Source organism: Myxine glutinosa, chromosome 11 (genome assembly GCF_964187855.1).
Source record: "Myxine glutinosa chromosome 11, kmMyxGlut1.1, whole genome shotgun sequence".
In the NCBI taxonomy this organism is placed as follows: domain Eukaryota; kingdom Metazoa; phylum Chordata; class Myxini; order Myxiniformes; family Myxinidae; genus Myxine; species Myxine glutinosa.
In genome coordinates, this window is record NC_136271.1 from 2,049,342 (window position 1) to 2,063,034 (window position 13,693).

The 13,693-nt window shown below is 45.8% G+C and overlaps 1 protein-coding gene across 1 annotated transcript in view; it reads right to left on the minus strand.

The window, feature by feature from the left end:
• LOC137436351 (BCL11 transcription factor A-like) overlaps positions 1 to 13,693 on the minus strand; it is a 237,598-nt gene that overhangs the window by 5,854 nt on the left and 218,051 nt on the right. The window lies entirely within an intron of this gene.

The following is a 13,693-nucleotide window of genomic DNA, read 5'->3' on the forward strand; positions in this document are numbered from 1 at the left end:
AACAGACTGGGTCAGAACCGGTAACAAGCCGGGTCAAAACCAGCAACAGACTGGGTCAAAACCGGTAACAGACTGGGTCAAAACCGGTAACAGACTGGGTCAAAAACAGGTAACAGACCAGGTCAGAACCGGTAACAAGCCGGGTCAAAACCAGCAACAGACTGGGTCAAAAGTCTGAATTGTTCTATCCCCAGTCAACGGCGAATCTGCATTTGGCAAAACCGCGAATGTCACGGTTATAAAGTAGAAACCCTCCCGTTATTTCCTCATTCATATTTAAACTCAATATCTCCATTTTCATTCCAAACAGCATCATTCCAATCATACATTAATACGATAACAAAATACTGAATTAAATCACGATTGTATTGAGATATTATCAAACCAGATCATTATCGTCATCTGCCCACTTCCGGATTCGGGAGAAGGTCCGTATCGAATCAATTTCAAAATCATAATTTAAGGAATTTATGAAACCTCCTGCCTACCTTACAACATCCGCTGCGACCCCAAAACGTTCCACATAAGGTTTGGCGGGGCTAGCCCCAAAACTGAGGGAGTAGTTTGTGGACGAACGAACACTCCTGTTTTATTACATATATATATGTATGTGTGGCAGAGCTGTGTCTGCCAGTACAATGGGCAGTGGAAAGGCTTTCCCCCCAATCATATAGGAAGATGGGTGTTGTGCCAGCATAACTCTGCATGGGTCGTTTTCATGCAATGTTTCACATTTTGCCAGCGGTAGGTGAGTTTTCTGACTCCATCAGTAGAGGTTGTGATTTAGTTTTCAAACGTTTTTTTTTTTTACTCTATTGAGAAGAATCTTTGAACTCAACCCTTGTATACCCAGCGTTGCCATCTCCTTTGCCCCCAACACCGAGCTGACAAATTATTGTGTTGTGATCATCTGACTGATGTCGAAGATGTCACGACTTCAATCCCCCGCCATGATCATCCAATGGCGCGCACGCGCGCGCGCACACACACACACACACACACACACACACACACACACACACACACACACACACACACACACACACACACACACATACATACACACACACACACACACATACATAAACACACACACGCACATACATAAACACACACACACACATACATACATAAACACACACACACACATACATACATAAACACACACACACACACATACATAAACACACACAAACACACACACACACACACACACACACACAAACATACACACGTGCACACACGCGCACACACACACACACAACACGCACACACACACATAAGCTTTAGCGGGGCTAGCCCCAAAATGCATCCATGCCACACACATGCATCCATACCACACACATGCATCCATGCCGAACACATGCATCCATGCCGCACACATGCATCCATGCCACACACATGCATCCATGCCGCACACATGCATCCATGCCGCACACATGCATCCATGCCACACACATGCATCCATGCCACACACATGCATCCATGCCACACACATGCATCCATGCCACACACATGCATCCATGTCACACACATGCATCCATGTCACACACATGCATCCATGCCGCACACATGCATCCATGCCACACACATGCATCCATGGCAAAGCCATGGTAAATTCCATCTTAGAACCAGCAACATGGCACAAGTGTTTGTACTAAAAACCCCAAAGTACTTTTCAATTAACCTGATGGAAAATCGTTCGTCTTGAAGATGGAAAGTGCACCTAATGTCCCAATTGTAATTACTAGGGCATGCCCGTACTATATATATATCTAAAATTATATCCACCCCCTCTATTTACATGAAATGGTTTGGTCCAAAGCGAACGGCTTGCGAGTACGGTGACAATCCCCCCCCTCTATTTACATGAAATGGTTTGGTCCAAAGCGAACGGCTTGCGAGTACGGTGACAATCCCCCCCCCCTCTATTTACATGAAATGGTTTGGTCCAAAGCGAACGGCTTGCGGAGTTTGGTAAAGAAATCGCCATAGCGTGCACAAACGCGCAGGAAAGCGAAAGAATCGCAAATTAGTTTTAATTAGTTTTAAAACATAGTTTAACGCCAACATACCGCCAACATAGTTTGCCAACGTGAAATAAATGAATACGCTCTAAAATGTGCCGTCCGAGGCAGAGTCTGTTCGCCACGTTCGGCACACGTGATAGCTCGCTGCTCTCTGATTGGTTGAATCGTTTTTTGGACATAGCTCGCTAACTACTTGTCCGATTAATATGAAACCTTGAAAAGGCACATCCTCGGGTCCCCAGCAATATACCTGGCAAGTTTCAAGTATATCGGACCCGTGGTTGTCGAGAAACAGCGGTCACAGACAGACACACAGAGATTACTGGCATTATAGATAGACTAGGACGTGCCCGTACGTGGCGTACCCGTAACCGTACCGTACCCGGAACCGTACCCGGAACCGTACCCGTACCCGTGACGTGCCCGTAATGAATATGTACAAAATATAAATATGTATGTACTACAATCGATCGTACCTTACAACAATCAACACAGATTGCAACGTCAAATAAATGAATACGCTCTCAAATGTGCCGTCCGAGGCAGCGTCTGCTCGCCACGTTCAGCGTCACTATGACTATCCGTAAGTCCGGAAGTGACGTCCTCATTTGACTGTCCGGAAGGTCGCATATCGCAGTTACGATGAATCGCAAATTAGTTTTAATTAGTTTTAAAACATAGTTTAACGCCAACATAGTTTGCCAACGTGAAATAAATGAATACGCTCTCAAATGTGCCGTCCGAGGCAGAGTCTGTTCGCCACGTTCGGCACACGTGATAGCTCGCTGCTCTCTGATTGGTTGAATCGTTTTTTGGACATAGCTCGGTAACTACTTGTCCGATTAATATGAAACCTTGAAAAGGCACATCCTCAGGTCCCCAGCAATATACCTGGCAAGTTTCAAGTATATCGGACCCGTGGTCGTCGAGAAACAGCGGTCACAGACAAACACACAGACATACACACACACACACACACACACACACACACACACACACACACACACACACACACACACACACACACACACACACACACACACACACACAGATTACTGGAATTATAGATAGATGAACAAATTATGGGACTCTGTATCCTCTGTGTCGCACAACAGGTTCTGGAGCAGAAGTAAAGTCACACATATAGTCAGGTGTGAGCCATGGCCAAGCCATGCGAGTCTCACATATAGTCAGGTGTGCGCCATGGCCAGGCCGTGCGAGTCTCACATATAGTCAGGTGTGAGCCATGGCCAGGCCATGGGAGTCTCACATATAGTCAGGTGTGCGCCATGGCCAGGCCATGGGAGTCTCACATATATTGAGGTGTGAGCCATGGTCAGGCCATGCGAGTCACATATAGTCAGGTGTGAGCCATGGCCAGGCCATGCGAGTCTCACATATAGTCAGGTGTGAGCCATGGCCAGGCCATGCGAGTCTCACATATAGTCAGGTGTGAGCTATGGCCAGGCCATGCGAGTCTCACATATAGCCAAGTGTGAGCCATGGCCAGGCCATGGGAGTCTCACATATAGCCAGGTGTGAGGCATGGTCAGGCCATGGGAGTCTCACATATAGTCAGGTGTGCGCCATGGCCAGGCCGTGCCAGTCTCACATATAGTCAGGTGTGAGCTATGGGCAAAGTTGCTGCTTTGGGTAAAAACAGGGTGTGTCACGTGCATGCTCCAAGAAGGTATCAAAGAGAAACCTTCAGGTATATATCATGGTACCTGTCGTGGAACTCTCCAAAAAAAACCTTCCAACAAAAGTTATCCGGTCTTTCTCTTCCGGGTCTTTCCTACAATCGTTACATTTCAACATTTTGCGATATTTGTGCAAAGGAAACCTCTGCTGTTCCCAAGTTTTCTAGCGCATCAAAGTTCAATAATGCGGAAGTTAAACACAGCAAACATATTCGAGGCTCATTCAACAAGAATGTTCAACGATCAGGAAACAGCAGAGTGAAAAGTGCGAGATTCCATGTTTGATGGAAGGAGTTTTATAGGGGAGAAAGTCTATCGACTCTAATATAATATCCACAAGTCAGGAGACGACGATGGTTCACGAGCGAGCGGGATTCAATGACAAAGGTCAAAACCGACATTGAAAATATACAAATAGGAATGTATTATCTGTTATGAGGCCAGTTAGCTACACAATACCGAAAATTCGGTTCAAATCCGACAACTTTGAAAATTTGACCTCTGTGACCTTCAAAGGTCAAAGGTCGAGGATTCTGTAATTTGTTGGAAAGCTTGTATTTCATGATATATGTGATTGTGGCGGACACATTGTCAGTGGGCAATAATTCCGCGCACCAGTGGGTGGTGCGAGCGTCCGGGCGTGGAAGTGCAGCTCGGGCCACGCCCGGAGCGAAGGCGTCACGAGGTGCAGGGTGGAACTGAGGACATGCCCCGCCTTTCGGCCGACCGGCCACGCCCGGGGGCAAGGCGTGGCCTCGGGACATATATGCGGGCTCGATAGTCGAGCCCGCCCAGTGCTTAAGTGTGAGCTGTTAATAAAGCATTTCAGTTTGTACAACGCGTTGTGGCCTACCTTCTTGGCAAACGAATCGTGTGTGCACAGCACCACACTGGTGACCCCGACTGTTTCAGCCGTAGCTGACCCCTGAACGCGCCATGGCTACCAAAGCGGTCGCCGTCAAACTCCCGGAGCTCTGGGAAGCGCAAGCCGACGTTTGGTTTGTGCAGGCCGAAGCTCAATTCCAGCTCCGAGGCATCACGGCGGACGAGACCATGTACTACCACGTGGTCGCCGCCCTCGGGCCCGGCACTGCCGCCCGCGTCGTGTCCATCCTTCGGCGCCCGCCGGGCGACCACAAGTACGCGGTGCTCAAACGTCTCCTCCTCGCCACGTTCGGGCTCACGGAGGTCGAACGCGCCGACCGCCTCCTGGACCTTCCCGCCCTCTGCGACACACGACCGTCCGTTCGGATGGATTTTATGCTGTCCCTTCTTGGAGACGAGCGCCCGGATTTCCTGTTCCAAGCGCTTTTCCTCCGCCAGCTACCTGTGCAGGTGCGGCTCGCGCTGGCTGGTTCGAAATTAACGGAACCCCGCGCCCTGGCCGGAGAGGCGGACAAATTTTTCGCGGCCTGCGACACGCGGTCGGTGTACGGTGCTGCCGTAGTGGATCCTGGTGCGGAGGCTACAGCGCCCCCTGCTTCCCTCGTGGCCGCTGCTACGCCCCGCCCACTACCGCCGCCGCCACCACCACCGCCGCCGGCACGGCCGACGCGGCAACCACCACCGCAAACCTGGTGCTACTATCATGCCAGGTTCGGCCGCAAGGCTAGAGCGTGCCGCCCGCCGTGTTCTTTCGACGGGTCGGGAAATGACCGGGCCGGCGCTCACTTGCGGCCATGAGCGTCGGCCATTCCGGCAGCCTCCTGTTCATCACAGACACCTCGTCTGGTCGTCGTTTTCTGTGCGACACGGGAGCGCAGGTAAGCGTCCTCCCCGCCTCCGCGTCCGACAAGCAAGCCGCGGGCCGCGGGCAATGGTGAAGATGAAGAATGGTGTGGGTATCTCTCAATGGTGAAGATGAAGAATGGTGTGGGTATCTCTCAATGGTGAAGATGAAGAATGGTGTGGGTATCTCTCAATGGTGAAGAGGAAGAATGGTGTGGGTATCTCTCAACGGTGAAGATGAAGAATGGTGTGGGTATCTCTCAATGGTGAAGATGAAGAATGGTGTTGGCATCTCTCAATGGTGAAGATGAAGAATGGTGTGGGTATCTTTCAATGGTGAAGATGAAGAATGGTGTGGGTATCTCTCAATGGTGAAGATGAAGAATGGTGTGGGTATCTCTCAATGGTGAAGATGAAGAATGGTGTGGGTATCTCTCAATGGTGAACATGAAGAATGGTGTGGGCATCTCTCAATGGTGAAGATGAAGAATGGTGTGGGTATCTTTCAATGGTGAAGATGAAGAATGGTGTGGGTATCTTTCAATGGTGAAGATGAAGAATGGTGTGGGTATCTCTCAATGATGAAGATGAAGAATGGTGTGGGTATCTCTCAATGGTGAAGATGAAGAATGGTGTGGGCATCTCTCAATGGTGAAGATGAAGAATGGTGTGGTATCTCTCAATGGTGAAGATGAAGAATGGTGTGGGTATATCTCAATGGTGAAGATGAAGAATGGTGTGAGTATCTCTCAATGGTGAAGATGAAGAATGGTGTGGTATCTCTCAATGGTGAAGATGAAGAATGGTGTGGGTATCTCTCAATGGTGAAGATGAAGAATGGTGTGGGTATCTCTCAATGGTGAAGATGAAGAATGGTGTGAGTATCTCTCAATGGTGAAGATGAAGAATGGTGTGGGTATCTCTCAATGGTGAGGATGAAGAATGGTGTGGGTATCTCTCAATGGTGAAGATGAAGAATGGTGTGGGTATCCCAATGGTGAAGATGAAGAATGGTGTGGGTATCTCAATGGTGAAGATGAAGAATGGTGTGGGTATCTCTCAATGGTGAAGATGAAGAATGGTGTGGGTGTCTTTCAACGGTGAAGGGGAAGAATGGTGTGGGTGTCTCTCAATGGTGAAGATGAAGAATAGTGTAGGTATCTCTCAATGGTGAGGATGAAGAATGGTGTGGGTATCTCTCAATGGTGAAGATGAAGAATGGTGTGGGTATCCCAATGGTGAAGATGAAGAATGGTGTGGGTATCCCAATGGTGAAGATGAAGAATGGTGTGGGTATCCCAATGGTGAAGATGAAGAATGGTGTGGGTATCCTTCAATGGTGAAGATGCAGAATGGTGTGGCTATCTCTCAATGGTGAAGATGCAGAATGGTGTGGGTATCCCAATGGTGAAGATGCAGAATGGTGTGGGTATCTCTCAATGGTGAAATGCAGAATGGTGTGGGTATCTCTCAATGGTGAAGGTGAAAAATGGTGTGGGTATCTCTCAATGGTGAAGATGAAGAATGGTGTGGGTATCTCTCAATGGTGAAGACGAAGAATGGTATGGGTATCTCTCAATGGTGAAGCATCACTTGAAAAAAATCAAAACATTCTCGTGTCCGGATCCGAATCTTCAGAATCCAATGAATTCATCCTTGTCACACCCCCATCCTGTCCACCAAATTTCCTCCTTGTCACACCCCCAACCTGTCCACCAAATTTCCTCCTTGTCACACACCCAACCTGTCCACCAAATTTCCTCCTTGTCACACACCCAACCTGTCCACCAAATTTCCTCCTTGTCACACCCCCAACATGTCCACCAAATTTCCTCCTTGTCACACACCCAACCTGTCCACCAAATTTCCTCCTTGTCACACCCCCAACCTGTCCACCAAATTTCCTCCTTGTCACACACCCAACCTGTCCACCAAATTTCCTCCTTGTCACATACCCAACCTGTCCACCAAATTTCCTCCTTGTCACACACCCAACCTGTCCACCAAATTTCATCCTTGTCACACACCCAACCTGTCCACCAAATTTCCTCCTTGTCACACACCCAACCTGTCCACCAAATTTCCTCCTTGTCACACCCCCAACCTGTCCACCAAATTTCCTCCTTGTCACACACCCAACCTGTCCACCAAATTTCCTCCTTGTCACATACCCAACCTGTCCACCAAATTTCCTCCTTGTCACACACCCAACCTGTCCACCAAATTTCATCCTTGTCACACACCCAACCTGTCCACCAAATTTCCTCCTCGTCACACCCCCAACCTGTCCACCAAATTTCCTCCTTGTCACACCCCCAACCTGTCCACCAAATTTCCTCCTTGTCACACACCCAACCTGTCCACCAAATTTCCTCCTTGTCACACCCCCAACATGTCCACCAAATTTCCTCCTTGTCACACACCCAACCTGTCCACCAAATTTCCTCCTTGTCACACACCCAACCTGTCCACCAAATTTCCTCCTTGTCACACCCCCAACATGTCCACCAAATTTCCTCCTTGTCACACACCCAACCTGTCCACCAAATTTCCTCCTTGTCACACCCCCAACATGTCCACCAAATTTCCTCCTTGTCACACACCCAACCTGTCCACCAAATTTCCTCCTTGTCACACCCCCAACATGTCCACCAAATTTCCTCCTTGTCACACACCCAACCTGTCCACCAAATTTCCTCCTTGTCACACCCCCAACCTGTCCACCAAATTTCATCCTTGTCACACACCCAACCTGTCCACCAAATTTCCTCCTTGTCACACCCCAAACCTGTCCACCAAATTTCCTCCTTGTCACACCCCCAACCTGTCCACCAAATTTCCTCCTTGTCACACCCCCAACCTGTCCACCAAATTTCCTCCTTGTCACACACCCAACCTGTCCACCAAATTTCCTCCTTGTCACACACCCAACCTGTCCATCAAATTTCGTCCAAATCCGTCCACATCTTTTTGAGACATCCTGCTCAGAGACAGACAAACAGACAAGGGTGAAAACGTAACCTGCATGCACGTTTGATGGTGCAGGTAATTACTCCTCTCCCCATCTCCCCTTTCTTTGCTCTGAAAACACCTTTAAGCTTTCACACCTCCACACCCAAAATGATTGTAAGTCTGCATTGAACGGCTGCTACAATTGTTACAACCCAGGAAAGCATCACTTATAAAATGGTTTACAGTCCATTCGGATTACTCATCTTGCGTTTGTACAAAATAGGGAGTCAGTTTAAATAACGCACAATCACAAGGTAACTCAGGTAAATTGGCATATCATGCGCACGTGCAATATTCGCATCTCAACACTTGCATCCAATGAACGTCGTGTTAATGATACACAACCTCAGGTAGAACATTCGTCTCGGATACAGCAGGTATGTGACGGCCTATTTTGGGTCAAAGACACGTGACATGTTTCATTCTCATAAACGAAACACCTGTGCGTGGCACGATCGATTACCTGATCAGAATGTCAGTTTATTTGGAAAGTTCCAATCAAAATGGGTTGATGTGGAAAGTTCCAAAAAGGTATCACCTTTGCTTCCTGCTCATTAGTACAGTCACAATTCACCATTCTGATTATCACCGGTCACCAACTGGATGATGTAAAAGGTAACACGCGCTTCGATTTGTGAGCACCTTGACTTGGATTGTCCGTGCAACGTCACGAAGCCAAAGCCGTGAGACCACGTGACGGCAACTCAATCCAAATTTAACAAAAGCAGGATCAATTATTTCTCACATTTTCAATCAAAGTGGGTCCAGGTATGACTCCCAAAATAGGTATTTGCTCTCTCCTCCAAAACTACAAACACTATTTCAATGAAACTTGACCACAACCTTCACCACCCGTGATGCACCAATGTTTGTTCACGGTGTTAGAAAAGTGGTGATGTATGGGGGTTTATTTGGGGGGGGAAGGGGGTTGCCCCCCAAAAAGTTTTTTTTTTTTTTCGTTTGTGTCAAGTCTTATGATTACGTTAGTATGATTGTACCTGCCCCGTCTACGAGCAACAATTGAGATTGGTTTAAAATCCCGTGATACTGTTTAAAATACCTTTAGTCGGTGTAGTATACTGCTTTATTCTACCAAGTGTGCAGTAGGGGTATTGCCCCTATTTTTACAAATTACATGACTGTAAATGTATTCGAACTATCGAAGTACCAGCACAGGTGGGACCCAAGAATCTCAAAATCATAATTGTATTGAGACATTACCGAACCAGCGAATGTTTCCACATGCAGTAAATGCCAAACCCATGAATGTGTTTACATTTGGAGAGGGAGCAGTTTCATACGGGGGGAGGAAACTCAAAATGATAATTGTATTGAGAAATTTATGAAACCTCCCACCCACCATCGGATGCCCGCTGGGACCTCAAAAGGTTCCACAGAAGGTTTGGTGGGGCTAGACCCAAAAATGAGGGACTAGTTCAGGGATGGACAGACCGACAGACAGACAGACAGAGGGTCAGTCCTGCTTTATTATATAATACGAGAATGGATCAAATCGCTACGCTCACCTCACAATATGTCGCTGCAGAAGCACGGGCTTGCTTTAACTACAGAATAATATAATGCCTGTACGTTAGTTACTCTGTTGTTATGATTTACACCAATCATAATACAAACTTTTCTTTTGTGCAAATTTATTTGTAAGATTGGTGATATTATTTATTTGTATTTATTTGTAATCTAAAAAGGTCTAAGTGGTCTGAAGCTCTAAATGGCCAAGGATCCAAGCTGGTCTATGGGTCTCAAGCATCTTCGGGTCTTCAGGGTCTTTTGGGTCTTCTGGGTCTTTTGAAACCTCTGGGTTTTTTGGGTCTTCTGAATCTTTTGAGTCCTCTGGGTTTTTAAGGGTCTTCAGGGTATTTTGGGTCTTCTGGGTTTTTTGTGTCTTCAAAGATCAAAGGGTCGAAAGGTATATTTCAACAGTACGCACTTAATAAACATATGCAATTAATAGACAGGATGCAATCGACGTTCAAACAGCACGTAATTAATAGATACATTGTCACACGGCTTCACCGCCTCACGGACCGACCGTGTTTTTCTTTTTTTGAAGACGTCTTGGTCACAAATATACATACATACATTTATACATACATACATATATACATACATAACAATATATGTTTGCTCCATTATGATAAAGACTGAGAAAATGATGAAACCTCCCACCCACCTTAAGATGAAAAAAAACCCGATATAGTCCGTGACTGGAGTCTTCAACATAAAAACAAGAAAGATGTCGTGCACAGCATGATACTTGTGAAATCCATAAAATAAGTTGTTGGCCTAGGATGACCTCAAAAATAGTTGGTGGTTGAATTCAGTTAGCTGACATGCAAATCCTCTTCAAATTTCAAGTCAATCGGATGAAAATTGAGGATTTTAGAAATTCGGACGATGTTGACCTTTATGTTGACCTCAAAAATAGTTGGTGGTTGAATTCAGTGACCAGATATGCAAATCCTCTTCAAATCTGAAGTCAATCGGATGAAAATTGAGGATTTTAGAAATCTGGTCTATGTTGACTGTTTGGCCTATGTTGAACTTTTGGCCTCTGTTGACCTCAAAATAATTGGTGGTTGAATTCAGTGACCAGATATGCAAATCCTCTTAAAACTTCATGTCAATCTGATGAAAATTGAGGATTTTAGAAATTTGACAAAGTTAGTGACCTTTGGTCTATGTTGACCTATTGACCTTTTGACCCTGAAATCAGTAGGCTTCTTGCTTATGACCAACTCTACCATTCGGTGACGTTTCGTGAAGATTGGTTGAAAATTGTGACCTGTAGGTGACTGATATACAGACAGACAAACAGACAGAATGAAAAATCGGTCAGAGACCGAGGACTTGCCGGAATGCACTTTTTTATCAGCCATTTTTGACAAATATGGCGGCCGAACCACGTGACCGATGACGTCATCATTATTTGTTTTAGAAACTAATTTATTCCTTGATGATGCTCAAGAAATTTCACCTTGATCGGATGAAGTTTTGTACTTGTCGAATTATGACGTCATAATGGAGGCACCTACGACATCATCATTAACATATTTTATTTCCCATGGAAAGTTCTTTACAATGAGCCATGTCTCAATTTTTTCTATTCAGCACTTTCGGAGATATAGAGGTGCAAAGTTTTTCCGTTTTTCCAAGATGGCGGCCAAACCACGTGACCGATGACGTCATCAATTGGGCACAGTCTATTCCAGGGCAAGACAAATATGTGTGTAAAGTTTGGCGATTCTACGTGCAAAGGTGTAGACGTAGTGCTGCGCACAAACAGACAGACAGACAAACAGACAGACAGACAGATGAAAAATCGGTCAGAGACCGAGGACTTGCCGGAATTTACTTTTTTATCGGCCATTTCGGACAAATATGGCGGTCGAACCACGTGACCGATGACGTCATCATTAACATATTTTATTCCCCATGGAGAGTTCTTTACAATGAGCCATGTCTCAATTTTTTCTATTCAGCACTTTCGGAGATGTGGAGGTGCAACGCTTTTCAGTTTTTCCAAGATGGCGGCTGAACCACGTGACCGATGACGTCATCATTAACATATTTTATTCCCCATGGAGAGTTCTTTACAATGAGCCATGTCTCAATTTTTTCTGTTCAGCACTTTTGGAAATATAGTGGTGCAAAGTTTTGCCGTTTTTCCAAGATGGCGGCCGACCACGTGACATATGACGTCATCATTAACATATTTTATTCCCCATGGAGAGTTCTTTACAATGAGCCATGTCTCAATTTTTTCTGTTCAGCACTTTTGGAGATATAGTGGCGCAACGTTTTGCCGTTTTTCCAAGATGGCGACCGAACCACGTGACTGATGACGTCATCATTTACATATTTTATTCCCCATGGAGAGTTCTTTACAATGAGCCATGTCTCAATTTTTTCTGTTCAGTACTTTCGGAGATATAGAGGTGCAAAGTTTTTCGGTTTTTCCAAGATGGCGGCCGAACCACGTCACCGATGACGTCATCAATTGGGCACAGTCTATTCCAGGGCAAGACCAATATGTGTGCAAAGTTTGGCGATTCTACGTGCAACGGTGTAGACGCAGTGCTGCAAACAGACAGACAGACAAACAGACAGACAAATGAAAAATCGGTCAGAGACCGAGGACTTGCCGGAATGTACTCTTTTATCGGCCATTTAAGACAAATATGGCGTCCGAACCACGTGATAGATGACGTCATCATTAACATATATTATTCCCCATGGAGAGTTCTTCACAAAGAGCCATGTCTCAACTTTTTCTATTCAGCACTTTTGGAGATATGGAGGTGCTACGTTTTTCGGTTTTTCCAAGATGGCAGCCGAACCACGTGACCTATGATGTCATCATTAACATATTTTATTCCCCATGGAGAGTTCTTTACAATGAGCCATGTCTCAATTTTTTCTATTCAGCACTTTCAGAGATATGGAGGTGCACAATTTTTCGGTTTTTCCAAGATGGCGGCCGAACCACGTGACATATGACGTCATCATTAACATATTTTATTCCCCATTGAGAGTTCTTTACAATGAGCCATGTCTCAATTTTTTCCATTCTGCACTTTTGGAGATATAGTGGTGCAAAGTTTTCCCATTTTTCCAAGATGGCGGCCGAACCACGTGACCGATGGCGTCATCATTAACATATTTTATTCCCCATGGAGAGTTCTTTACAATGAGCCATGTCTCAATTTTTTCTGTTCAGCACTTTTGGAGATTTTGTGGTGCAAAGTTTTGCCGTTTTTCCAAGATGGCGGCCGACCACGTGACTGATGACGTCATCATTAACATATTTTATTCCCCATGGAGAGTTCTTTACAATGAGCCATGTCTCAATTTTTTCTGTTCAGCACTTTTGGAGATATAGTGGTGCAAAGTTTTGCCGTTTTTCCAAAATGGCGGCCGACCACGTGACATATGACGTCATCATTAACATATTTTATTCCCCATGGAGAGTTCTTTCCAATGAGCCATGTCTCAATTTTTTCTGTTCAGCACTTTTGGAGATATAGTGGCGCAACGATTTGCCGTTTTTCCAAGATGGCGACCGAACCACGTGACTGATGACGTCATCATTTACATATTTTATTCCCCATGGAGAGTTCTTTACAATGAGCCATGTCTCAATTTTTTCTGTTCAGCACTTTTGGAGATATAGTGGTGCAAATTTTTGCCGTTTTTCCAAGATGG